Source organism: Panthera leo, chromosome E2, assembly GCF_018350215.1.
Source record: "Panthera leo isolate Ple1 chromosome E2, P.leo_Ple1_pat1.1, whole genome shotgun sequence".
Lineage (NCBI taxonomy): Eukaryota > Metazoa > Chordata > Mammalia > Carnivora > Felidae > Panthera > Panthera leo.
The window spans coordinates 50,976,564-51,002,136 of record NC_056693.1 but is presented as its reverse complement, the minus strand read 5'-3'; the positions used below and the strand labels follow the sequence as shown (position 1 = coordinate 51,002,136).

The window sequence follows — 25,573 nt, the reverse complement described above, 5'->3', positions numbered from 1 at the left end:
AGATTTACCCTGGGTTGTCCAGTGGCTCAGTGTAATGATATGAGTCCTTAAAAGTGGAGAACATTTCCCAAATTGAATCCTAAATAGTTATGGAAATGGAATGAGTCAAAGAGATTCGACACGGTTGGCTTTGAAAATGAACACAGGAGGCCAAGAGCCAAGGAATGCTGTCAGCCTCTGAAATGTCACAAAGCACAGATACTCCAGAAGAGCCTCCAGAAGAGAAGGCAGCATTGCTCATATGTTGATTTGAGCCTGGTTGAGGCTCTGACATACAGAAATGTAAGATATTAAATCCGTGTTATTTGTGTGGCTAAGGTTGTGGTATTATGTTGTATACGTAGCAAGAGTAAACTAGCACATAATAATATGAAGCAATTCGTAACAACAATCATAATAGCAACAGGCACTGAGGGATTAACATGTACCCAGCACAGCCCTGTGTGTCCTGTGTGCTTTAAGTTACTTAACACTGTATTCCCGGTGATGTTGGATGACAAAGTTATTCTCCTATCGCATTAAAGAATCTGAGGGACAGAGGGGATGAATGTCCTGTCCTGAGGAAAGACACCTAGGAAGGAACATAGCCTAGGTTTGATCGTAGGGTAGTTTCACGCCTGGCTCCGTTCATGTCTACATTGTTCTACCCTGGGTGATTAAACAGAAAGTTGTTGCAAGTCTCTAGATTCCATGTTTGGCCATGTTACAGTGATACTCTGCTGGTGTCAGTATACAGATAAATACTGATGTCAGAGAATGGGTGAAAAACGCAGCTGCAGGTGCTTGACAAGAGGAATAGAACCCCAAGGACACTTTCCCATCCTTAAGTCCCCCACACCCCCTCGACCGCTGTGGCTGAGGGACACAGGAGGGGCTCCGGCACCCAACCAGTCCTGGTGAAGTATCAGGGCTCTTTTGCCTGCTCCACTAAAGTTCTTTAGTGTCTTTTCTGTTCCCCCACACGCTTTCTCCTCATAGATGATCAAAAGGGCCGAGGGACAAATGATCTCTTGAAATTAGCTAAGTCAGTGATTCTGTTTTATAAGATCAATGAGTTTGGCTTTCCTACAGAGATTTCCTCTCTGGGGCTGTGCTGACCCCTGCCAGGTTTCTTGTCATATTATCTCACAGGACAGACCCCTGCATCCTGGGTCCCATGCAGGCATCAAGTCACCACAGTGCCCGTCGCTGCAGGCATTTCACCCACTGAATCACCCCCTGGTAGCTGTATTCACAGCTCTGGCAGCCCTGGGCTCCTTTGGTACCTGCATCAGGACGTCTGAGCCTCTGGGACTGACCACCTACGACCTCCAAGCAGTGTGTGCCTGTCAGTGGACATCTGGACACATTGCACTGACCCCTTTTGCTGTATGCTGTAGCATCTGTTCCTGCATGGTGATTTGGGTGGTAATAAATTACACCTGACCTGGTATGATATGATTTCTCGCAGAGAGGTCAACAAAGACCAGACAGAAGGTTGTGCAAGAAGGTGGCAAAGGATGTAACCCTAGTTTGAGTAACCTCTCCACGGTTTCTGTCGCCAGGCCCTAGTGCTGGTTTTTACTTTCTTATTGTCTGTTTCCTCTCCATGTTTCTTACTCCCTTAACCTGAACAATGCTCCTTCTCTGTTGGCTGTTGGCCCAGCCACTGTGCGCTTGACTCACCCCATTTCTCTATTCCGAAAGGAGTCGGACTCAGGGAAAGAGGGTTGGGGGTTAACTTTGCTGAGGTTCCTTCACTCCCCATATTGTTATGGCTCTTATATGACTTCGGTTCACATTGTAATATAATGGCGCTGTGCACCCCATCCTTCCTGATGGCTTGCTGTGCCCCCTACACCTGGAAGAGACCAGCACTTGCACCTCCTGGTGTCAAGGCTGAACGCATCTTCCAGTTCTCCCACATCATGCCATCTCATGCACATCCGAAGGTCTAAGACCATGACATTCCCAAGGAGTGCTTAGTCCTTCCTGCAGCCCATGAGTCACTGAAGCATTTCAAGTACCTTCATGACTTTCTCTTGGTCTGGGTGCTGCAGTGAATGAGAGGTGGTTTGTTGCAATAAGTAGATGTGTACACAATTCTTTCTCTGGATGATGCATCAATAAACTCAAGGAAGTTCAAATATCAATAAATTACAAGGAATGTCAAAATCTCATCATGTTGACAGATTCTATCTATACCTTCATTCAATTGCTCTTCCCACCTCATTATTTTTTATTTATATAATTTAAATTCATAGTGCTTTAAAATAAAGATTTTCTAGCAAAGCAGGGTTAGACAATTCATACTTTGGAGGGTTTTCTTTTTTAATGAGTCAGAATTTCATTTGTAAAGCAATGTTAATTACTGCTGCAATTTTATTCCTAATACAGCGTGATGAAAGTAAGAAGAACGATAACCCCTAACAACTTCTACTTTTTCTCGTGAATCCAGTCAGTGTCATCTTATGTGGCAGAAGGGACTTTGCATATGTGATTAAGTTTGAGGATCTATGGAAGGAAGAGGTTTTCTGGACTACACAGATTGGTCCAATCTTAAAATACGAGTCCTAAAAATAGAACCTATCCTGGCTGTACTCAAAATGAGATTTAACAATGAAAGAAGGACATCAGAGAGATGCTATGTTCCTTGCTTTGATGATGAAGAAGTCCAAAAGCCAAGAAATGACAGTGTCCTATAGAATCCTCAAAAAACAAGGAAACAGATTCTTCCCTAGGATCTCCAGAGGGAAAGCAACCCCGTTAATACCTTGGTGTTAGCCTGCTTAGACCTGCTTTGGACTTCTGACCTACAAAACTATAAGATAATACATTCGTGTTGTTTTATTTTATTTTTTATTTTAGGTAAAGAGAGCAGGGGAGAGGGGCAGAGGGAGAGAGAGAGAATCGTAAGTAGGTTCCGTGCTCAGTGCAGAGCTTGACGCGGGGCTCAATCCCACAACCCTGGGATCATGACCTGAGCCAAAATCAAGAGTCGGACACTCAACCTACTAAGCCACCCAGGCGCCCCCATTTGTGTTGTGCTAAACTGCAAAGGCTGTGGTGCCTTGTCACAGCGGTAAGAGGAGCTAATACATAATTATTTTGAAGATTTACAAAAACAAAACCAACAACATATATTGAGTCATTAATGTGTGCCACATACTTCTTCTCCATGTGCTTTCCATGTTTTAATTTTAACTTTATATTTTCAGGATCAGAGATAAGGGTCCTGTTCCAAGACGTCATAACCTGGAAGAAACATGTCTTGGATTTGATTAAGGTAGTTTGAGGCTAGTTTTATTCATTTCAACATTGTTTTCCACAGAGTGATTAAAGGAAAATTTTTGAGGGATCTTGAATATACTTCCATGTTCTGTCAATATTATATTGATACTTGGGTAGTGGTGAGGTCAGCAGGGGCACGTAAAGCAGATGAGGACACAAGAACTGAAAATGGCCGTCATGCACATCAAATGCTCATAGAGGATTCAGTTATCTTCATTTTGCATCTAATTTTCCTATAAATCAGGCTAAGAATATAAATAAAATTAAACAGGAAAAATTTTAGGAAAAACATGATCTCTGCTCTTTTTTTTAAGTTTATTTATTTATTTTGGGAGAGACAGAGACATCGTGAGTGGGAGAAGGGCAGAAAGAGAGAGAGAGAGAGAGAGAGAGAGAGAGACAGAATCAATCCCAAGCAGGTTCCATGCTGCCAGTGCAGAAGTCAATATGAGGTTCAAATTCACGAAATCGTGAGATCATGACCTGAGCTGATAATAAGAGTCTGTCACTTAACAGACACTAAGTGTGCCTAAGTGGACACAGACTGAGGGGTGGGGCCAGGCCAAATGTGTGTCAGGTATATGGTAGTTTTTCCCTGACATGCCTGTGACTTCCTTTCGCAGGAGGGAAGTGAGGAGACTGATCTCCTGTGTAGTGATGAGACGTGGAGGCTGCTGGTGCAGGTAGATGGCTCAGAAGAAGGCAGAGTCCCCCTCGAATAGGCCATTTTAAGGCTAAATCTAGATTCCTCACCCACAAGAGGGCATGGTCTGGTCAAGGGTGAGGCTACCATGTGCCATCCTGGGGTTGGGGAGAGGTGGGGTGAAGAGACACAATCACCGACCCAAGTGCGATCTCATGACTATTCCTGGATGTGCACTGGGTAGGGCACAGGCTGGAGCAGACCATCCACTGAGCATCTGCCCAGCCCTGACAGGAGGGCTGGGTTGGGACATTGGCTTTGTCCTGAGTGTGACCTCCACAGATCACCTGCCAGGGCATGGGCCTGTGTGACACCTGTGTGACAGAGATGTCATTGTTAGGACAGCACCTTGTTTCCTCACCAAAGTGGTGATGCCATCCTTCACTGTTTATTTGCGTCATGCTATCTTTACAGCAATAGTTGGTACCACGATAATCTTGTGCTCTACCATCACCAGTTGAAATAAGCATAAATGTGATGCTTTCATTGACATTGTAATTACCTTACCTATATAATTGCTATTAGTTCTTTTTTTTATTGCTATTATTCTTCTGCAAACATGAAGATGCTCCTATAAACAGGTTTAGATAAGCCATACTCTACATGTTTTTGAGAGATGTGAATGAAATGTAACCGTTTTTATAATGTAATGTCAACAACTTCTGCCATTTTGTTCCTCACATATAAGAATCATAGTAATTAGCATAAGTACATGAACAAAAATCACACTAGAGCCACATGCATTATGTGCTGGGCACTGCTCCATGCCCTCTATATGTTTTAATAATTTAATAATTATGTAATTGCTCATAACCATCTTGGAAGTCAAAATTATTCCTATTTTAAATAGAAAGCTGCGAGGGACGGAAGTGATAAATGTTCTGCCCTGTGGATTCACAATCAGGACGAACATTTCCTGGATTCGATCCTAGGGTAGTCTGAGGTCTAGCTCCTTTCTCTTTGAAAGTGTTCCTCATAGAAACTTGTTACAAGCCTCTAGTGTCTGAGTTTCATCCTTACTGTACTGATGTCATGGCGGTGGTGGTGTTGGCAAGGTCAGCTGACGATACGCACTTCCACGAACACACACAGGTCAGTGAGTCTGTGTGGGGGCACCAATGAGGCTGGATTCCCCAGCAGAGCCATCCTCGTGTGGGATAGTTGACTCATGCCAATTGCTCTGTCCTTCACGAATCCCTATGGTTGCTTCCCATCCATGTGTCTGGTAACACAGAATCCCTCACGTCAGGCGTCCTGCCTTCTGAGCTGCCCCCAGAACACTGGGCTTGTGGATTCATTACCCTTGGGTGTTCTGAGCCTCTGGGATGGATCCCTGTGAACCATGGCATGTCCTTTCATGGAGGTATCTGGACACACTGTGTAGGCTCTAATGTTGTATCATGCTTTCCCTCAAAGTTGCCTGCGTAACAGAGAACTGAACTTTAATATTTGTCATATGGGGTTCTGGGGGGGGGGGGAGGTCCTTCTTTGAGCAAAACCAAAGCTTCCTAAAGGTAGGATTAAACTATCTCATGAGCAGTCCCCAGGGCTGCACCTGCAGCGAATGTCACTGTTGCGAGCTCCTTCACCTTGTTTCCTGGCCTCTCACTCTGCTTTCTGATCCTATCACTATTCTCTGTACCTCTGTCCTCCACTCCTTCTCTCCTTGTTCCGTTCTACCTCACTACCCCATCTCTCTCCTCTGTGGCTTCACCACAGCCCCATTTCTTTTTCTCACATGCCCCCATTCACTTCTCTTGTCTAATCGGGGTGGACTCCAGTAACGGAGAGCAGAGGGGACCTGACACTGCTGGACATTGAACTCTGTAGACAGATTGTAAAACTAATGTGAGTTGCTGCTTTCCTGAATTCCTGTCCTGTCCCATGGGGCATATTTGCCTGAAAACATTGAGTTCATTCACTTGACCTTGACCAGCTCCGGCCTGCCCTTCCTACTTGGTCACTGTGACTAGAATCACATAAACAAGAGCCTCCTGCATTTCACTCACCTCACCCAACTGATGAGCCGTCTTACTCCGTAGGCTCAACAAACCGCCCAGGCCATCCAGGCTCCCCGACGCCATAAGATTCCCAGGCACATCAGTCACGCCAAACATTCCATTCTTTCTTCCCGTCAGTTCCCTCCAAACCCTCAAAACTCACCAAGTGCATGATTTTGGATCAGTGCTTGGGCACTTGTTTTTTTCTGCTTCTTGACTTGCGTCTTAGTGAAACAGGTGTGTAGATTTTGTTACAACTCACAAAGCTGTACGCACACAGTGTTCACGCATTTTGTCGTTAAGTTTATGCATTAACATAATATAATAAGTAAAAAGTTGACAAACCTCCTCTGTGTTTCTTCCTTCCATTTGATTTCACCACTTTGTGTTCTCTTTCATCTGTAAGTTGCACTCCTGACCCTGGTTTTTCTCCATGTCGAGTACAGCCTGTGTCTTTACGCCACCGAAAGTATAAAACATGGAGGTAGACAAGTGCCAGGTCCAGAGTGCTCTAGGTTAAGAAAAGTTCTTATATCTCGTGAATCTCCCTTAAAGTCTGTGGAAGGCATGAGTCATCTGGGGTAGAGAGACAGGGAGAACACAGCCTGTCTGGAGGGTTGAGTGATAGGTCTGGCCCCTGACAAGGTCTTGGTCAAACACAGGAGATGGACTGGAGATGTGAGTTTAGTTTAAGGAGTAGGTCCATGCTTCATGGATGCCACTGGCAGCTTGACCCTTTTTCTCTGATGAGCTTGTAAGCCTGGCTCCCGGTCCAAGGCAGGAACAGGGTTATGGTTCACGGGGTAGTGGACAGGCCTGTGGAAAGGGCATGATGCACAGGGAAAGCTTCCTATGTTGTCGGTGACATCCCCCCGTCTAGAATTTGATTTTCCCCCGAAGATTAATGGCCCAGTATCCCTCTTCCTGGTCTCCTGTTTTCAGGGGGCTTTTGGGGAACTACACTTCTTGAGGCAGGAAGCACCTATTATGGGTGCTCAGGAGTTATGGCAGATTAGATGAACTGGTCCAGGCCCAGACAATCAAACTTACCTCCTCCAAAATCCCCTGGGGACTTTGAGAGGACAAAGGGTGCACCTAATCAAATAGATTTGTTTCTGATATGCATGATCTCCTGCTGTGTGCAGAGGAGGTCATGGGGAATGGTTACAGCCTGGGGTCACAATCCAAGTGAAGGACCCTGGAGGGCAACAGGGGCATTGGTGCCTGGCCTTCCTATGTCCTCTGGCCAAATGCCTGTTCATCTCTGGGTCTTCCCAGGCCTGAGGAAAAGCTGGAGATTTGGCTACAGATTAATGTGTATCCAGCATTTATGAAGGTATGCTGATTGCTTTCTGACCTGTAATTGCCCACTCATTAAGTCTTTGACTCGATAGGGACATTTCCTTGCTTGACGTGTGCTCTCCTGTGACTCTTGCACACAGGATCTCCAATGCTCAAGGACACATAAGACTTTTTAGGGGGTCGACAAACTGTAGTGCAGGCCAGATGAACTGGTTGAGGTCTTGAAGCCATGGGTAAGAGGAAGCCAGATTCTCTGTCCATTCCCTGAGGAGGCATGGACTGGCCTTGGTAATGTCTTGGGCATGGCCAATCTTGTAGTTTGGGATGAGAGCCATAAGCATCGACCACTGACTTGTGTGTGACCTTCCAGTGAGGGCCTGACAGGTCTTGAACATTCTTAGGATGGGGGTGAGGCCATTAATGTTGCATACGATTGGCTCAGTCTAGGACCTGGGAGTTATGGTGCGTCTCTATAATGATTCTTCTAGGGTTGTATTTACTTTTCTGAGAACCAGGAAAGGTTCTTTACTTTTTAAGATTCATACAACTAAGTTGGGCACACCCAGGTAATCCAGAACACTCTCCCCAACTCAGTGTCCTTACATTTAACCAAATCAGCAAAATTCCTTTTGCTATGTAAGGTACCACATTCACAAGTTCTTCACAAGTACATCTTTGGGGGAGCCATTATTCTGCCTACCTTCTATGAATTGAATCATGCCCTCCATAATTCATATGTTGAAGCCCTAACCCCTAATGTGATGCTATTTGGATATAGGGCCATTGGGCCATTAGAAGGTTGTGAGAGGGGGTCCTCATGATGGGATTAATGGCCTTATGAGAAGAGACCTGAGAAGTTACTTTCTTTTTCTTTCTACCACCTGAGGATATGGCAAGAAGGCAGTGGTCTGCACACCAGGAAGTGGATTCTCACCAGATACCAAGGCTGTGGCCACTTTGATTTTGGACTTCCCAGCCTGCAGAACTGTGAGAAATAAACTGGGTCTGTTGTTTAAGTGCCCCAGTCTATGATATTTTATTATAGCAGCTTGAATTGACCCAAACACTCCCATACTCCTCAATCCCATGCCACACTCCTATCTTTTTACAGGTGATCAAGGCTACTGAAGGGGTATTTGAGTTCATTTATCTGACTTCTAAGGACAACAGTGTTTACATTCAGAAGTGGACACCTCAGAAGAAATTCTTCATCTAGGGTGAGTTGATCACTCTCCAGACTCCTACCCCTAACCCTTGGCATGTGTTCCTCCAAAGCGGACCATTCATCTTCCCAGGCTAAGAGGTCACCCTCTCTGCACATTATTCTTCATGAGGCACCAGGACACTGCACTCCCAGGACTGGTCAACCATGCCCCATTCTATACCTGCCCCAGGGTCCCCTGAGCCTCTGGAATAGACTATTTGTGGACCACAGTGTGTTCTTTTCTGTGGATACCTGCATGCACTTAGGTCACCCTCAGGCTCTGACTTCTTTTCCCATGAGTGCTTCTGAATCATAAGAAATTAAAACTGAAGACAGGCCACAGGAATTACTAGGGAGAAGATTTTTAGTTGGAAGCGGTAACAAGGCAAACCACAGATCTACAAAAGAGGAGGCAGCTATGTTATTTATTTATTTATTTATTTATTTATTTATTTATTTATTTATAAGTTTATTTTTACTTATTTTGAGAGAGAGAGATGGAGAGCAAGCGGGGGAGGGGCAGAGAGAGAAGGAGACAGAATCCCAAGCAAGCTCCGTGCTATCAGCACAGAGGGCTCGCACTCACAAACCATCAGATCATGACCTGAGCTGAAATCAGGAGTCGGATGCTTAACTGACTGAGCCACCAGATGCCCCGCAACTATGCTATTTTAGACTATATTGGGAACATTTTGACTATTATTTGACATGGTTCCTTTTAAAATCTTCCCTTTTAGTAAGTGGCCCACCCATTTGGTTTGGGAACACACACTCTGGCCTACTGCCATGGGCTGTAGTTCAGCTATGAACTTAGCTTTCAAAGCCTTTGCAATGTGATTCTGACTTCTCTCACTTGTGTGCTGCCCAGAGGCCAATTGTGAAACCTGTTTGGTATTCTATACAGTAGTCGATTTCTCAGACATTTTGCTGTGTTGGCTCTGGTCATTTTCATACATGCATCTCTTAGGAGTTTGCCAGGACATCATATACAAATTTAGTGAATCCCTTTCTCTGGCTCCATCGTTTCCATAAACAATGCTTATACGCTCTAGCTGGAATAGGGTAAAGTGCCATCTTGTTATTGAGGGGAAGTAACAAGGGTGTAGGGATGGAACGCCAAGCTCTAGGAAACAAGATGACAACAGTCACACACACACTGAGGGGGAAACAGACTTTTTGTCCAGGCAAGTCACTAAGCAAACAAATAAAAATCCAGCCACCACAACCACTCACAAGGTGGGAACAGAATGCAAAGTTGGTACAATGTACTATCTAAATTGCTGATTTTTCAGTAATACATGCAATGAAATAGGAAAGTATGCCTTTTACACAGGAAAAAAATCTGTCAGCAGGCATACTGAGGGGGCTCAGATGTTGGACTGAGCAGAAAAGGACTTCAAAACAGGTATTAAGCACATATTTATGTGCTTAAAATGAAAAGAAAGCATATGTAAAGATAATTACATGACTCATAAAATAGATAATATGAATACATGAGTTGAGGTTATGAATACAAACCAATGAGAATATCAGGAGTTTTAAAAGTATAATAACTCATATGGATAAGAGAGTTTCCATGACAGGTTTCAGCTAGAAGTAGGAGGAATCTATAAAACTGAAGACAGGGGCGCCTGGGTGGCTCGGTCGGTTCAGCATCTGACTTCGGCTCAGGTCATGATCTCGCGGTCCGTGAGTTCGAGCCCCGCGTCAGGCTCTGTGCTGACAGCTCAGAGCCTGGAGCCTGTTTCAGATTCTGTGTCTCCCTCTCTCTCTGACCCTCCCCTGTTCATGCTCTGTCTCTCTCTGTCTCAAAAATAAATAAACGTTAAAAAAAAAAATTAAAACTGAAGACAGATCAATTAAGAGTATCCAGTTGATGGACAGAAAGATAAAAGAATGAAGTACAATGAACAAATCTTAAGATACCCTTGGGGAGCCATTAAATATATTGCATTAAACACACAACCTTAGTTCTAGAAAGAGAACAAAGAAAGAGGCAGAAAAATTTAATGGCTGAAAGCTCTTCAAATTTGAGGAAACGTATTCATGTGTGCACTTAAGAAGGTCAACAAATCCATAAGAGCTTAAACACAAACATATCTGCCCCTGGAATCTGTGTTCTACAGCGTCTCCCCTTTGGCAGTCTCAGTTGAGACGCACCACAAAGTTTCGGCAGGGCCTTCAAGCTCCTGGGAGGATGTACAGTCAACTGTAGTTCATTTTCATCTTTTGGGGCATAACCATGAGTAAAATACAGGCTAATGATGGGTCACGGGGCAACTGGAATAATTCTTCTTAGTTTCCTTTACACTGGTCGCTAACTCCACCTGCCCGTGGGCTCCTTTCTTTTATTTTGTTTATTCTTTTAGAGACTTTTGATTCTATTTGTTTATTAAATTTTTTTTTTTATTTTAGAGAGATAGAGAGGAGAGGGACAGAATCTGAAGCAGGCTTCACGCTTAGCATGGAGCCCGATGTGGGGCTGGATCCCAAGACCCTGGGATCATGACCTGAGCGGAAATGAAGAGTCAGATGCTCAACCGAGTGAGCCACCCAGGCGCCCCTACAATTTTGTTTTTTAAAGTATGACTTTTTAAATGAACTTTTAGGGGTACCTGGATGGTTCAGTTGGTGGAGAATATGCCTCTTGATCTTGGGGTTGTAAGTTTGAGCTCTGCGTTGGGTGTGGAGATTACTTAAAAATAAAATCTTTTGAATAAATAAATAAATGAACTTTTAACTTGGAATAATTTTAGACTTACAGAAAAGCTGGAAGTTAAGTATGGAGGGTTCCTGTATACCTTTCATTCAGTTTCTTCAGGGTTAACATCTTACATAACCTTGGTGCACCTGTCAAAGCAATGAAATTAACATTGGTACAATACTATGAGCTAACCTAACTTTATTCCCATGTACACAGTCTTGCCACCCATAGCCTTTTTCACTTCCCTGATCAGATCCAGGAGTCTCTATTTGCCTTCTTTAGCTTTTTACAACACGTGACAGTTTTCACTGTTTCCTAGTTTTTCATGATCTTGATAATTTTGAAGAATACAAGTCAGGTATTTTGTAAAATGTCTCTCACTGTTGGTTTGTATGATGTTTTCTCTTGGTTAGATTTGGATTATAGGTTTTTTAGATGAATATATCACAGAAATGGATTGCCCTCTCATTGTATCATATCAAGTGATATCACTACGACTTATCCCTGGTTATATTCACCTTGATCCCCTGGTTAAGAAGGTGTCTTCCAGGTTTCTCCACTCTAAAGTCACCACTTTAACCTTTTCGTATGTTATTTGGAAGTGAGTGAGTCACTAAACCCAGCCTGCACCCAAAGAGGAGGGAAGTGAAGTTTTGCAGGGGTTTCCACAATTTGCCCCTTCTCTTCACTGATTTCTTTCTGGTAAAAGATACTTATTTTATTCTTTTGGGGTGTAAGCCTATACGACCAACATATATTTTGGGCAAATTGCCCCCGCTTTAGCCATTGTGATGTCCTTCAGATCCAGTGTACAACATGGTGAACTATAGTTAATAATGCTGTATTGCATACTTGAAATTTGCAGAAAGAGTAGATATTAGGTGTTCTCACCACACACGCTCACACACACATGCACACAAAGTCACTAAGTGACAGATTTGTTAATTTAGCTTGACTCTGGTCATCATTTCACAATGTATACCATATATCAAATTATTACATTATATAACTTAAATATACATAGTGTTAAAATCAATTGTACCTTAATGAAGCTAGAAAAAAAAATCTTTGATTTATGGCATGAGATGATGCCCCAGAGCCACTGTGCATCTTCATTTCTTCAGCTCTGGAATCAACTGTTTCTCTAAGGTCCTGCACTCTTATCACATCCTACCAAATTCTTTCCTAACACAAAGCCTTGCGAGTGCTTCCCATGAAGTCAATAACTAAGAGAAAGTCATAATATATCCTAGCCAGGGACATATTGAGCCTGCTAGCAAAACAGGGGCAATATTTCAATAGAATAGTGGAATCTAGCAGTCATGTACTCACAAGAGCCTGGAGGTGGACATGGGACAAGAATCTGTGATTGGTGGCCAAATGGTATTGAAGATTAAATTTGGAGACAGGACTTAACATCACCATGTTGTACACTGGATCCTGTGAACTTATTCATCTCATTTAAAGTTTGTACCCTTCAACCAACCTCCTTTCTTTTCCACCCCTCACCCCCACCGGTAACCATGCCCTAGAAGGATGTACAGTTTTTAAATAAGTAAATAAAAGTTACAGATATACCAAAAGGACACAGGAGTCAATCTGAAGGACATCACAATGGCTAAAGCTGGGGCAATTTGCCCAAATGGCAGGAACTGCATTAGATGGTGGGAACATGTTTCTAGGATGGTTTCTAGAAGTGGGGAATGATGAAAGCCCTTGGTGGAGAACAGCCAGAATTGCTATGGCAGACAGCAGAAGTAGGCACATTCGAGGGGGTAAACTGTGTAAGACCAGGTAGTTTTCTGGCACCTGAGGGGTGGTAGTCCCAAGCCTGGTAGTGTTTTGAGCCACTCTTATTACTTTTCGGACCTACTCCCTTGTGCTGACTTCCAAGTTAGATGAAACAGAGATGAACAACCTCCATCAGTCCTTCAGATAAACCACCAGACAGGTTTGAGCGCGCGCGCGCACACACACACACACACACACACACACACACACACACACACGCTAATTTGCCGCTAAGGTCTATTCTGTTCCTTCCTGATTCAGGGAGCAGGGTGCCTCTCTGGAAATGCAGGTTGCTATTGCTTTAAAACCACCTTATAGCTGGGAATGGGGGGAATAAAGGTAAATAAAATCACCACAGAACTTTTCTATTGTGTTGAAGTCATATTGTTTTCTTGATTCAGCATTTGCTTGGCTGCTGTCAGTTGTTGATTGTTTCGCAGAGTTCTGATAAAGTTGGTTCTGACATTTTCTGCTTGTTTTTTGATGTGTCTCGGGGGGAGATGAGAACTTGCAGCTGCCTACTCTGCCATTCCGATGACATTACTCCTCTGGATATTGGTTTTTAAATACCATACTCTGATTTTAAAAATATGGGCTTTGCAAACGGGTACAGAAGTCAACCTGAAATTGCTCCCCATAGGCAAAGCTAGAACAATTTGAGCAAATACATAAATAATATGAGGACTGGATTATAACCCCCAAAACAAAATAAATCTCCATGAGTCCATAATAATGTCAAATAAGTAACTAACTAAATAGATGGGGGTGGGGAAGGGGAGCAGATCTCCCTTACAGAGCAATTTGAATTAATTCCAATTACTCTCCCTGCCCTGGAATGTGGGCTGGACTTAGTGACTCACTTCCAAATGAAAAGGTATGGAAGGGGAACATAAAAAGTGGCTTTATAGTGGAGAGACCTGGTAAGTCGCCGCTTTAACCAAGTGATAAAGGTTAACATCACCAGTATCATGTGTATATAATGTACCCCTGATACGATTAGATGAGAAGGGCAATTCTTCTTTGTGGTAATTTTCTCCACAAAAACCATAATTTCAGTCTAATAATAAGAATACAGGAGACCAACAAAAATTGGGGGACATTGTACAAAATAGGTGAGCAACACTCTTTTAAGTTTTCTAAGTTAACGGAAAACAAAGAAGGATCAAGAAACCGTCACAGATCAGAGACTGAGGAGATACAGTGACTGAGGGCTGTGATATTCTGGATTAGATTCTTGTATGGAAAAACCACATTTGTGGAGAAACTGATGGAATCCGAATAGAGTCTGCCATTGAGTTAATAGTATTGTGTCCATGTTGATTTTTTAGTTCTGACCGGCGTCCCCTGGTGATGTGAGATGTTCTCATTAGGGCAAGAACTAGGTGAAGGGTATGAAAAAAAATTCTACGTACCACTTTAGAACCTTTTATGCAAATCTAAATTTATTCTATGATAAAAAATCGAATAGAACAAAAAATAGAGGATACACTTTTGTGGAAGGACTCTGAACAAGTCTGGAGATGACAAATTATGCTAAAAGGAGAAATTCAATCAATTCTCCAAAACACTAATTTTTCAGACTTCACTTATTCTGTAAATTCTCTACAATTCTACCCTGGGTCTGCATCTTGCAGTGTTTTCATCTTACAGTGTTTATGGTATTTGGTTTTATTTTGGGAAACATGTCTTATTTTAAAGTAGTCAGATTGATTAATAATGGCCTTCACATTTTGTGCCTTCTGTATCTTGGAGTCCTAAAGATAGTCTCCTTTGTGTCATCATAAAAGTTTAAAACTTTTGTGTTACGGGAACTAGAATATTCTCCCTTTCCTCACCTAACGATTCTTGGTTGAGCAAATTACGTAGGGAAGTTTCAGGATATGTCAGCTGGACTTTGACCCCAGGCTTCTCTGGATCTATTTCTTTTTTGTACACTTTGTTTTACTTTGGATGGAGTGAGGTGTCTGATGTTAGAGAACCCCAGACACAATGGATCTTTCCTTTCATTCAAGTTAATTTTGTGTCTTTTGAGAATGTTTACAGTTCATACATACTTTAGAACTTCTAATTTGTTGATAGTTTTTAACCGTTTTGAAAATTACATGCACATTTTATTGCTAAACCACACTGAAGGTAAATCACAGAAATCAGTATGTTTCACCCCCGAATACATGCATCTCCTAAGAACTAGGATATTTTACACAGCCAAGAAACTCACATGGGTTAGATAAACTTACCTAATATATATTAAATTTTGAAACATTTTTTAATCATTCAACTAACATAAGGTTCCACATTCTTGGGCCTCTAGAGCCCACATCATAGACGCCTCTGTCTAAACATCATTTATCCTACAGACTGTGTACCATAGACAAAATAGATTCCACATCTCAGATATTTCAATATCCTATTCTAGACATTATTTCTAGAGACTCCATTGCTAAGTCCAGAAAAAAAAATCCGTTTCTGGTACCATTTCAATCACTCAGCTCTCAGCCACATTCACTTACCCCACGGACATTTGCTACTGAACCCACAGACACTAATCACTGACCCCATACATGTCCATCAGTGTCTCCATATACCACCATAATGAATCTCCAAAGTCCCATCACCTATTTCACAAACTAAATTCTACAACCCACTGTTCCAGTGAGATTTGTGGGCAAGTCCCTAGGTGGGGCAAGAAAGAAGAGAGGCACCGAAGACCCCATCTTTGCTCACATAAAGATTGTTGTCCTTCTCAAAAATGACCAGCAGATGGCAGAAAAATCCATGTTCTGGATATGTAGACTCCTGCTCCAAACATTATGGAGCTTTGAGATAGGGGTTTTTTGTGTGTTTTCTGTTTTTGTTTGTTTTTGGTTTTGTGTTTGTGTTTGAGACCAGCTAATCTGCCTGGTGAATAATGAGAATTAAAGATCATTGTGATATCAGAAAATTCTCCATCAAAACATTTTCTTCTCAGCCTATTGCAGCCCACCAGTGTCACTGATAACACTCCAGTGTCACCGATCCCAATCTGTACCTATCTGAAGATTCTTGTGGTTCATGTCACCCTTCTCTTCATTAAAACCCATTAGGAGGAAATAACTACTTTGGGAACTATTTATGAAAGTCTTGAATGTAGTATTTCATGTTTCCTACTAGAGTTTTCGGCATTGCCATAGAGATTATTTGTTAATCCAAAGTGATGAATCTGTAATGGCCAGAGTGGTGTATATAACATATTTGGATGAAACTAAGAGTTCATCTGCCTCTTAAATTAGGTTGGTGGAGGCGGCCCTCTACTTTTTGTAATAATAATAAGAGCCGATGTTTGTTCAGCACTTACTATGTGCTAGGCACTGTACCAACCACTTTACAGAGTAGGCAGATTGAATCTTCACATTAACCCCACAAAGCGATGACTATTAAACATTTTTTACAAAGTATACAGATGCCCAGAGAATTCAAGTAATGTGTTTCAAGGCCCTACAGTTAGAAAAATGCTCAGGACCGCATCTTTGCATCTATTCACACCATATGCAACGAATACTATGGTGGTAGCATTGTTGGGGCTTTATGGATTCAAAAGAAGTTCTTGTTCTCTTGCCCCTGCAACACGTGTTGGAATCTTCTCATTGCAGGATCTGGGAAACAGTTGTAGTTGTGTTACCCTGGGTAAGTATGACCATTAATTAGCTCTTCAGGGGGCACTGTGACAATCTCTAGGCTGATGTGAGCAGAATATTTTAAACCAGGACTGTCCCACTGGCTCCAGGTTACATGACTCCCTTTAGGGCAGTGGAATGTTTAAATTACACATCCCAGCTGTTGGCAGGGATCAGTTCAAGTCTGTCTTCTTTTCCTTCAGGCAAAACATCACTCCATTCTTCAACTTGCTGTGTTTCTCTGGTGGTATATAGCTTGACGCTCAAGAGCTTTGAGCAGCAGCTCTGCATCAGCACCCCAGGGCTGTTGTGAGACATGTGGTGTGCAGTGTCACAGTCCTGTGCCTAGAAAGCAGTTTCCCTACTCATTGTCCCATCTCCTACAACTCGCTACGGTAGTTGGGATTCTGGGTTGAAAGTAAGAGAAACCAACTCTACGGCACTCATTTAAAAGGGAGTTAAGAGGGGCGCCTGGGTGGCTCAGTCGGTTAAGCGTCCGACTTCAGGTCAGGTCATGATCTCGCGCTCTGTGAGTTCGAGCCCCGCGTCGGGCTCTGTGCTGACAGCTCAGAGCCTGGAGCCTGTTTCCGATTCTGTGTCTCCCTCTCTCTGACCCTCCCCCGTTCATGCTCTGTCTCTCTCTGTCTCAAAAATAAATAAACATTAAAAAAATAAATAAAAGGGAGTTAAGAAAGGGTTGCTCATCTTTCTCTATCAGGAACTTCTCCCTCACCCACATGGTCATGACCATCTTTCTCTGGACACAGAGTAGAAGGCTTGGGTCAACCCAGCCCAATCAGAGTACCCCAGCTCAGACCACACTTATTGGGGAATGAAGGGTACATGGCCCAGTGAGAGTTCTCCTTGGATTTTTATGCCCGAGAAGAGAAAAAGCTGGTTATTTTCTGTGGGGTTTCTGAGTTGGCAGATGAGAACCTGTCTGAGGAAGGATGCCAGAAGAGTCTAGCAGATTCATAAGGGGGAGAGACGGATTAAAAGTCCTACAGGTATTGAGTCCTAGCATCAAGCTAGGCCTGAAGCCAGGGGCAGTTCTTTATTTCCTAATTAGGAGAGCTCATAGATCCCCCTCTTATGCTGAAGTGACTTTGAGCTAGTTTTCTGTCACTTATAACCTAATGTACTGGTTTGTATGCCTCAACCCACAACAGGTTCTGTGGGTTCCTTCAGGCCCTATTTAATCATTTCCTTAATGGATGATTATTTTATTTGTAAGATCTTTATTTTTTTAAGTTTATTTGTTTATTTGAGAGAGAGAGAGAGTGCAAGTAGGGGAGGGGAAGAGAGAGAGAGAAAGAGAGAGAGAGAGAGAGAGAGAGAGAATCCTAAGCAGGCTCTGTGCTGTCAGTGAACTGTGAGATCGTGACCTGAGCCAAACCCAAGAGTTGGAGGCTTAAGCAACTGAGCCACCTATAAAGATTTTTAAAGGAGAGCACCTCACTAATCAGCAACAGAGCCCTAGAATGCACCTAGAATTCATCATCCTTCAAAATAGCCTCAATATCTGGTGCTGGCTTTGCCATCATCTGGTGTCACATTATAAATGAATTCATAGGTTTAGGGATATTATCTTGTTATTGTCTGTTTTCTCTTGGGTGAAAAATTTAAGGTCAAAATCATTAAGTAATTTTTGTAAAGGCAAATTGCTGAACCTGAAGAGAAAATCCACTAAAACTTTTCAACTTTAATATTAGGCATTCCTAAAACCTAAATATGGAACCAGGGGATAATTACGTTTGCACAAAAATTTGGCATCAAGAGCACGAGTTAAATCACACACAGATCACTTAAATGAGCACAAATGGTCTATCCTCATCATTTGTTTGCCAGCTCACTTCCCTGACAAGCAATGATGGTCTCAACCAAATACTGTAGAGACTCCTAAACTCCCCTCAGCTTGCAAAACCAAAAACTGAATTCAGAGTATGTGAAAGAGAGATGTTGTCAACATGCTTATAAACAAGATCTGGAAATTACTAAGTATGCTATTTTTCAACATATATGTGCTAAGCATCATGAAGGCCAGGATACCTCCATCTTCTGTCATTAACAATATGAATTGGTTATCTCCAAGGGAAGTATTCAATTTGAATCACATTTTCAGGAAACATCTCGAAAGACTGGAAGGTAAGAGCTTATATGCCAGTAGTCACATTTGAGATTGTCTGCATTGTGTTAGTGGGTCCTAGATAGATGAGAAAGTCCAACAGAAAAAGAGGACAAAACTGAATGGTCAGCATTTCATTTTGTTGCATTATTTTAAAGTTAGTGGTTATAAAAAACCAAGAGCGCACTGTATACACAGTATGTTAGCCAACTTGACAACAAATTATATTAAAAATAAATAAATAAATAAAGTTAGTGGTTATAGATTCAGTCATACAAATTTAGTATAACAGAGGTTTACAAAGGAATTGTAATTTAAATACAATGCATTATGTGACATATGTAAGTAAATTGCACTTTGAAAAGAGAAAAGGTGTTTTTTAAAATGTACTCAGAGGTGGAGTATGTTTTTCATTGTATATGATATTGCTATAAATCATATCTGCTGATATTAGCCTTGATCACTTGGTTAAGATGGTTTCTTCAGTGTTTTTCTACTAGAAAATCACTATTTTCTCCTTTCCGTGTTCTATTCTCTGGGACATGGTAAGTTCTCTCCATACTTAAGAGAAAGGAAATGAATTTCCCACCTCCTAGAAGGCACATATCTACACATGCTATTTGAATTTTTTTTAACTTTTATTTTTTTGGGGGAGACACAGAGAGACAGAGCATGAGCAGGGGAGGGGCAGAGAGAGAGGGAGACACAGAATGTGAAGCAGGCTCCAGGCTCTGAGCTGTCAGCACAGAGACCGACATGGGGCTCGAACCCATGAACTGTGAGATCATGACCTGAGCTGAAGTTGGACGCTTAACTGACTGAGCCACCAGGCTCCCTTGCAATTCTTCTGTAAGGAAGATTTGTCCTTTCTCCTCATTTATTTAATATTTTGTTTTTATTGGCATAGAATGATGGATATTTATTTTATTCTTTGAGTTATAATTTAATATTACGTATTTGTTAGGAAAATTGTCCCGTATTTCAATTGTTTCAGTTGCTACACATTTTGCTTGGAAAATTGTTCCAGCCATGGCTATTGGGAGTTTTTTCATATTGATCCATGTGTCTTTTTAATATACATGGGATCATCTTGTGTTTTAACTGCCCTTGCCCTGTATATAGCCCTTTTTACAAAAGAGTTCTGATTTCTTTTATTAGATAATGGTGTTTAGAAATCAAGATCTGGGCACTAGGTGTGCTCATTGTTATCAGGGTGTCAATGCCTCTAGGTCTGATTAGGAGATAGAGCCAGTAAACAAACAAACAAACTAATTTAATAAATAATACAAACACATATTTATATATGCATATTTATTTATATATACATACATATGCTAATCTTTGTATATAAGCATATCTATTTGTGCATCTGGGCATCTGAATATATATTAAAATAAACATGAATTCATACTGCACTCATATATCTCTGACCACAGATATAATGTGCTCTTTCTCCCCTTTGCTTATGCAGGGGTATTGGATGAGTTCATGGGTGGTACTGAGAGGCCCTGATAGGACATAGGAACAAGCAATTGATCCTTGACCCATTTGGCACCTTCTCCTGATGCAAAAGCCTGGGCATGTGGCTAAAATCAGGGTGGGGTGCCCAAGTGGCTCAGTCGGTTAAGTGTCTGACTTCAGCCTAGGTCATGATCTCACTGTTCCTGAGTTCAAGCCCTGTGTTGGGCTCTGTGCTGACAGCTTAGAGCCTGGAGCCTGGAGCCTGTTTCACATTTTGTGTCTCCTCCTCTCTCTCCCCCTCCCCCACTCACGCTGTGTCTCTCTCTCTCTCAAAAGTAAACATTAAAATAAATAAATAAATAAATAAATAAATAAATAAATAAATAAATAAATAAAATAAATATCAGGGCTCATGGCCTGAAAAAGATTGAATGTTATATATTAGAGGCATGGCAATAGGCCCCTGATTGGCAAGTAAGGTCCAGCCAACTGTCTGCCTGAACTCGGAAATTTGCAGAGAATGGAGAGAGAGTGGTCATTGTAACTTGAGGATGTAGGGACATGGCTATGTACAAGAAAATTCATGGCCGACTTTGAAGGACACTGGGGGAGAGTGACTATAGGGACTAATCTCTGAGCAATTTTGTGACATCTTACAGAGTTCTTTCATATTGCAGGACCTTTCCAGGGCCAAAGAAGTAGTCACAAGAAAATGTTGGTTTCCTTTTAGGAAATGAGGATGATTTCAGTACATTGTTAATTTGCATTATCATAACATTAAAACCATGATTAATACTACCCTGGTGAATCTTGTTGTTCCTTTTTAATCTATATGAAACTAGGATAGTTGTGATGTGCCATTGATAGCATTTTTTTGCTTTTACATTAACAATATGACTGAAATTAATACTGCAATTAGGAATGAAGAGATAGTTCAAAACTAGGAGAATAAATTCATATTTTTATGAGTATGGTGAGGCTTGAAAGAGGCAGATCCTTGGGGTGCCTGGGTGGCTCAGTTAGTTGAGCATGCAATTTTGGCTGAGGTCATGATCTCATGGTTGGTGGGTTTGAGCCCCACACTGGGCTTTGCGCTGACAGTGTGAAGCCTGCTTCAGATTCTCTGTCTCCCTCTCTCTCTCTGCTCTTCCCCCAATCACACTGTCTCTTGAAAATAAATAAACATTAAAAAAAAGGGTTAGATAATTATTTATTAAAGTAGTGTTCATTATTGCTAGTGTGAGTAATAATAACTACTAACCATGAAATCTACAATACAAGTCCAATTGATTGAGTGCTTACTTGGTATCAGGTAATACTTCAAGTACATTTCATGTTTTTAACATTTAATCTTGGCAGTGGTCCTGTATGAAAAGTTCTGTAATTATTTACATTTAACAGTTGAGGATTCTAAGGAGTGAGTTGTTGAACGAGCTGTCCTGAGGTCCTACAGCCAGAAATTAATGCAATTTGGATTTTAACCCAAGTACCTTGAGTCCAGGTACTATTAAGTTAAAATTTGTCTCTCATGATGATTAAAGGAATGCTTACCACAAACCACTAATATTATTTATCCACATTCTGTAATATTATGTTATATCAGTAAAGACAGAAGAACTGTATGAAAGTCTTTTCCTAAATCCTTCATTGGTATCCAGGCTCCTACCTGGCTCCCAACTTCCTGGTGGTCTCTGTATCCTCCTGGCTATCATGGCCATGCCTGGGCAAGTCTACTCTTGTACGCTATTATACCCCTGGATTGTTTACTTAGAAGTTGGTGAGTCTGTAAAGAATGCAGAGTCCCTGCCTATGGTATTTCACCATTTGGTTGTAAGGGGTAAGAATTCTCTCTGCTGTGGTGGTTGAGTGGGGGATAGGGGATGTGGGTGCCATGGGGCTACACATTTTGTCTTTCTGAGACTTGGCTGGGGACACATGAATACATAACCATGAGAGGGCCCATGTATACTCTTTTCCAACCTCTCAATCAAGATGGCTTTATTCTAGGGCCTCACCATTTCAATAGGAAAATGCAACTCTATGAAATCACATTACCAGGTTCACCCTACCGGCTCCTCTCCATATACATCTCCCTACGAGAACAGAGGATTCTCCATCCTGCTGTGAGAGAATGTGCAGTATGTGGGGGCCAGACAGGTCCTGGTCAAATACCAACACTGCAGCCTCCCATCCCACACATATTCCTGAGTCTGCATCATTTTTCCTCTTTCCTCCACAGATGATCAAGTCTCCTGAGGAGAAATTTCAATATACCTACACATCTGATGAGAAAAAGTACCATGGTGAAAAAATACATTCATGAATGGTATTTTCTAGCAAAAAATTACTCCATTTAGAATGAGCTCATATACCCCAGCACTTTGTTTTCTCTGACCGCCAACATGAACCCTCAATTTTGGCCAACAGACCAGAAACACAGTCATTGTCTCTCCTTAATAATTTAGGACATTGTGCTCCCAGGACTGCCCATCCAGGGCTGATCTGCTTCCTTGCCCAGGGTATCCTGAAGCCCCAGGGCTGGATTCACTCAACCTACAGAGGGAACACAGTGTGCTGACACTCCAAGTTTGACTTCTTTCTTCATGAGCGGCTTTGAGTAACAATAAATTAAAACTGAATAGATGTAGCATGCAATATGGGAATGTACAACTAGGAGCAGAAAGAAAGCACCTTGGTGTCTACAAGGCAGAAGCTAATTCTACCATGAGTCATCCACCAAATGTTCTTTCAGCCCAGGAGCTATTGCTTTCTCTCTCCTGCTGTACCTGCTCCGTCTCCCTCTTCTTTTTTTTTTTTTTTTTTGTTCTCCTTCTATCTTCATTGCCTTTACTTATTCCTTGTTTTCTTTCTGTTTCTGCCCATTCTTTATATTTGGTGTACCTCTTTGTCTTCTCTTTTCCCTATCATCACTACCTGCACCAAGCCTTTTTCTTTACTCGCAAAATTTGACCCCCTGATGGACAAAGACAGACCCAGAGTTGTTAATAGATGGGCTGGCTTGGTGTGTTGAAACAAGGGGAAAATGGATGGCTACCATATGATATGCTAACGCAAGGGTGACTTTCAAACAAAGAGATGAGGGAAAAATTCTCCCAATTCAGAGAGGACAAGGAAGTGCTCCTGGTCATATTGTTTCTGTGGAAAGAGAAGTGACCTGAAGTTAAAAAATACCTGCATTAGTTTTCTAGGACTACCATAGTGAAGTACCACAGACTGGGTGGTTTAAACAACATAAATTTATTTTCTCACAACTATGGAGGCTAGAAGATCAAGACCAAGCTGTGAGTAGTGTTGGTTTCTTTTGGGGCTTGTCTCCCTGGCTTGTGCATGGCTGTCTTTTCCTGTGTCTTCACATGGTCCTTCCTCTGTGTGTGTCTTTGTCCTAATCTCTTTTTATAAGGATGCCAGTCATATTGGATTAGTGACCCAATGACCCCTAGTGACTTCCTTTTATTTAATTATGCCTTTAATGACCCTCTCTCTAACTACAGTAACATTCTGAGGTACTGGGGGTTAGGACATCAACATATAAATTTTGGGAGCACAATTCAGCCTATAATAATAAATGGACACACGGGCAGTGGCAAATGAATGTTCCAGTCCATTTCCATCAGCAGCTAATTGCAGATGGTGTCACACAGAGGGGAGGCTCCACCTAGCCAACCCATGGAATCACAAGAAGTAATAAAATGATGGCTACCGATGTAATCAAATTTATAATGGAAATGGACACACAATGCAACTTGCACATTTCAATCACACAGTCTAAAGAATTTCTGTGAATAAATACACTAGGTAACAGTATCTTAATCAAGAGACAGAAAAAACAGCATAAATACTCCAAGTCTCTCATACATGTTTGGAGCTAATCATTCCCTTAGGCCAAACATTGACCTATTTTCTATAAATGTAATTTTGGATGTTCTAGAATTTAACATAAATAGACTAGTTCAGTGCAATCTCTTTTATAAATGGTTTCTTCCTCTCAGGACAATGCTTATAAAATGCATCCACGTTGTCATCTATACTGGTAGTTCGTTCCTTTTCTTGGTGGTTACTATTACATTGTATGAATAAACCAAAATTTGTTTATTCATTCAATTACTGATGACAAATGTTTATTTCCCAGGATTTTTGCCATTAGAATAAAGCTATTATATACATTCATTACAAGTCTCCTTATTTTTAAAGAAGTTCTCTGTTTTCATTATTTGTATAAATAATATGTTTGTAATCTGTTGATCCTATGATAATTGTATCATTAACTTCATAAGAAAATGTTGAATGTTTTCCAAGTTGGTTGCAATATTTTATAATCCCAAGAACAAACTGGAAGAATTCCAGTTACTTCAAATCCCTGTCAACACTTGGTATTGTCATTCTTTTAAATTTTAGCCATTGTAGTGAATATGAAGTTGTATCTTATAGAGGCTTTATTTGTGTTTTTCCAATAATATTTTTAGGGACTATTGGCCATCCATGTATCATGTTGTTTTTAATATTTTTTTAATGTTTATTAGTTTTTGAGAGAGAAAGAGAGAGAGAGCATGCTTACAGGCAGGAGAGACTCAAAAAGAGGGAGACAGAGAATCCAAAGCAGGCTCTGTGCAGTGAGCACAGAGCCTGATGCAGGGCTCAAACCCACCAACTGTGAGCTCATGACCTGAGCCAAAATCAAGAGTTGGCCACTTAACTGACTGAGCATCCCATGTATCATGCTTTATGAAGTGTCTATTCAGACATTTTGCTCATTTTTATTGTTATTTTTCCTTTTGCGTAGCAAGAGGTTTTTTTTCTTTTAATATATTCTGGATATAGCATGTTTGTCAGATATATGTGTTTTGCATTTAACTCCCCTCTCTGGGGCTCATTCTCTTATTTTTGGAATTGCAGCTTTTGAAGAATGAAAGTTTTAAATTTTAATGAGGCACAATATATCAGTTTGTCTTTTATACTTTCTGGTTTTTGTGCCCTATGTAAGAAACTATTCCCTATGCAACTGATAAATTTCATTTCATTTAGTGTCTCAGCAGATAAAGCTTCCTAGGAAATATATGTCACCTACATATACACAAATATTTATAAACATTTTTGTGACTGTGTGTGTGTGTGTGTGTGTGCGCGTGTGTGTGTGTGGCCTGATAGGCACAGAAAACCTTCCTGTTCCCATTTGGTTCCCTATGTCTGTGCCATTTTTTCCACAGTCTTCTTTTTCTAGAATTCTCTTCTGATTCCAAGGTCACTGGTTGAACTCCAGGGAGAGCGAGATCGCAGACAACTGGTGTGTGGATTTGGCAGCCTCTTCTGTGCCTATTAACCATAACCATGGCTACTTACAT

The 25,573-nt window shown here is 41.5% G+C and overlaps 1 protein-coding gene and 1 long non-coding RNA gene across 4 annotated transcripts in view; one reads left to right on the top strand and one right to left on the bottom strand.

The window, feature by feature from the left end:
* Positions 1 to 3,063: 3,063 nt before the first annotated feature.
* Positions 3,064 to 25,573, bottom strand: part of LOC122207954 (metalloproteinase inhibitor 1-like) — a 63,672-nt gene continuing 41,162 nt past the window's right edge. Inside the window, exons 7-10 of one of the 2 annotated variants that reach the window (XR_006197064.1) lie at positions 11,242 to 11,329; positions 8,732 to 8,877; positions 6,319 to 6,789; positions 3,064 to 3,515 (exon numbers count right to left, since the gene is read on the bottom strand). The gene's annotated coding sequence lies outside the window, so the exon portion shown is untranslated. Of the gene's footprint in view, positions 3,516 to 6,318; positions 6,790 to 8,731; positions 8,878 to 11,241; positions 11,330 to 21,340; positions 21,381 to 25,573 lie in introns of those variants that run through there. The other variant, XR_006197066.1, reaches the window with a different exon arrangement.
* On the top strand, positions 8,022 to 22,581 carry LOC122207955. 2 transcript variants are annotated; one of them, XR_006197068.1, is made up of 3 exons: positions 8,022 to 8,262; positions 8,387 to 8,492; positions 22,453 to 22,581. It is a non-coding gene; the product is annotated as an uncharacterized LOC122207955 (long non-coding RNA). The 2 variants fall into 2 exon arrangements; XR_006197067.1 differs by having other exon boundaries at positions 8,022 to 8,278.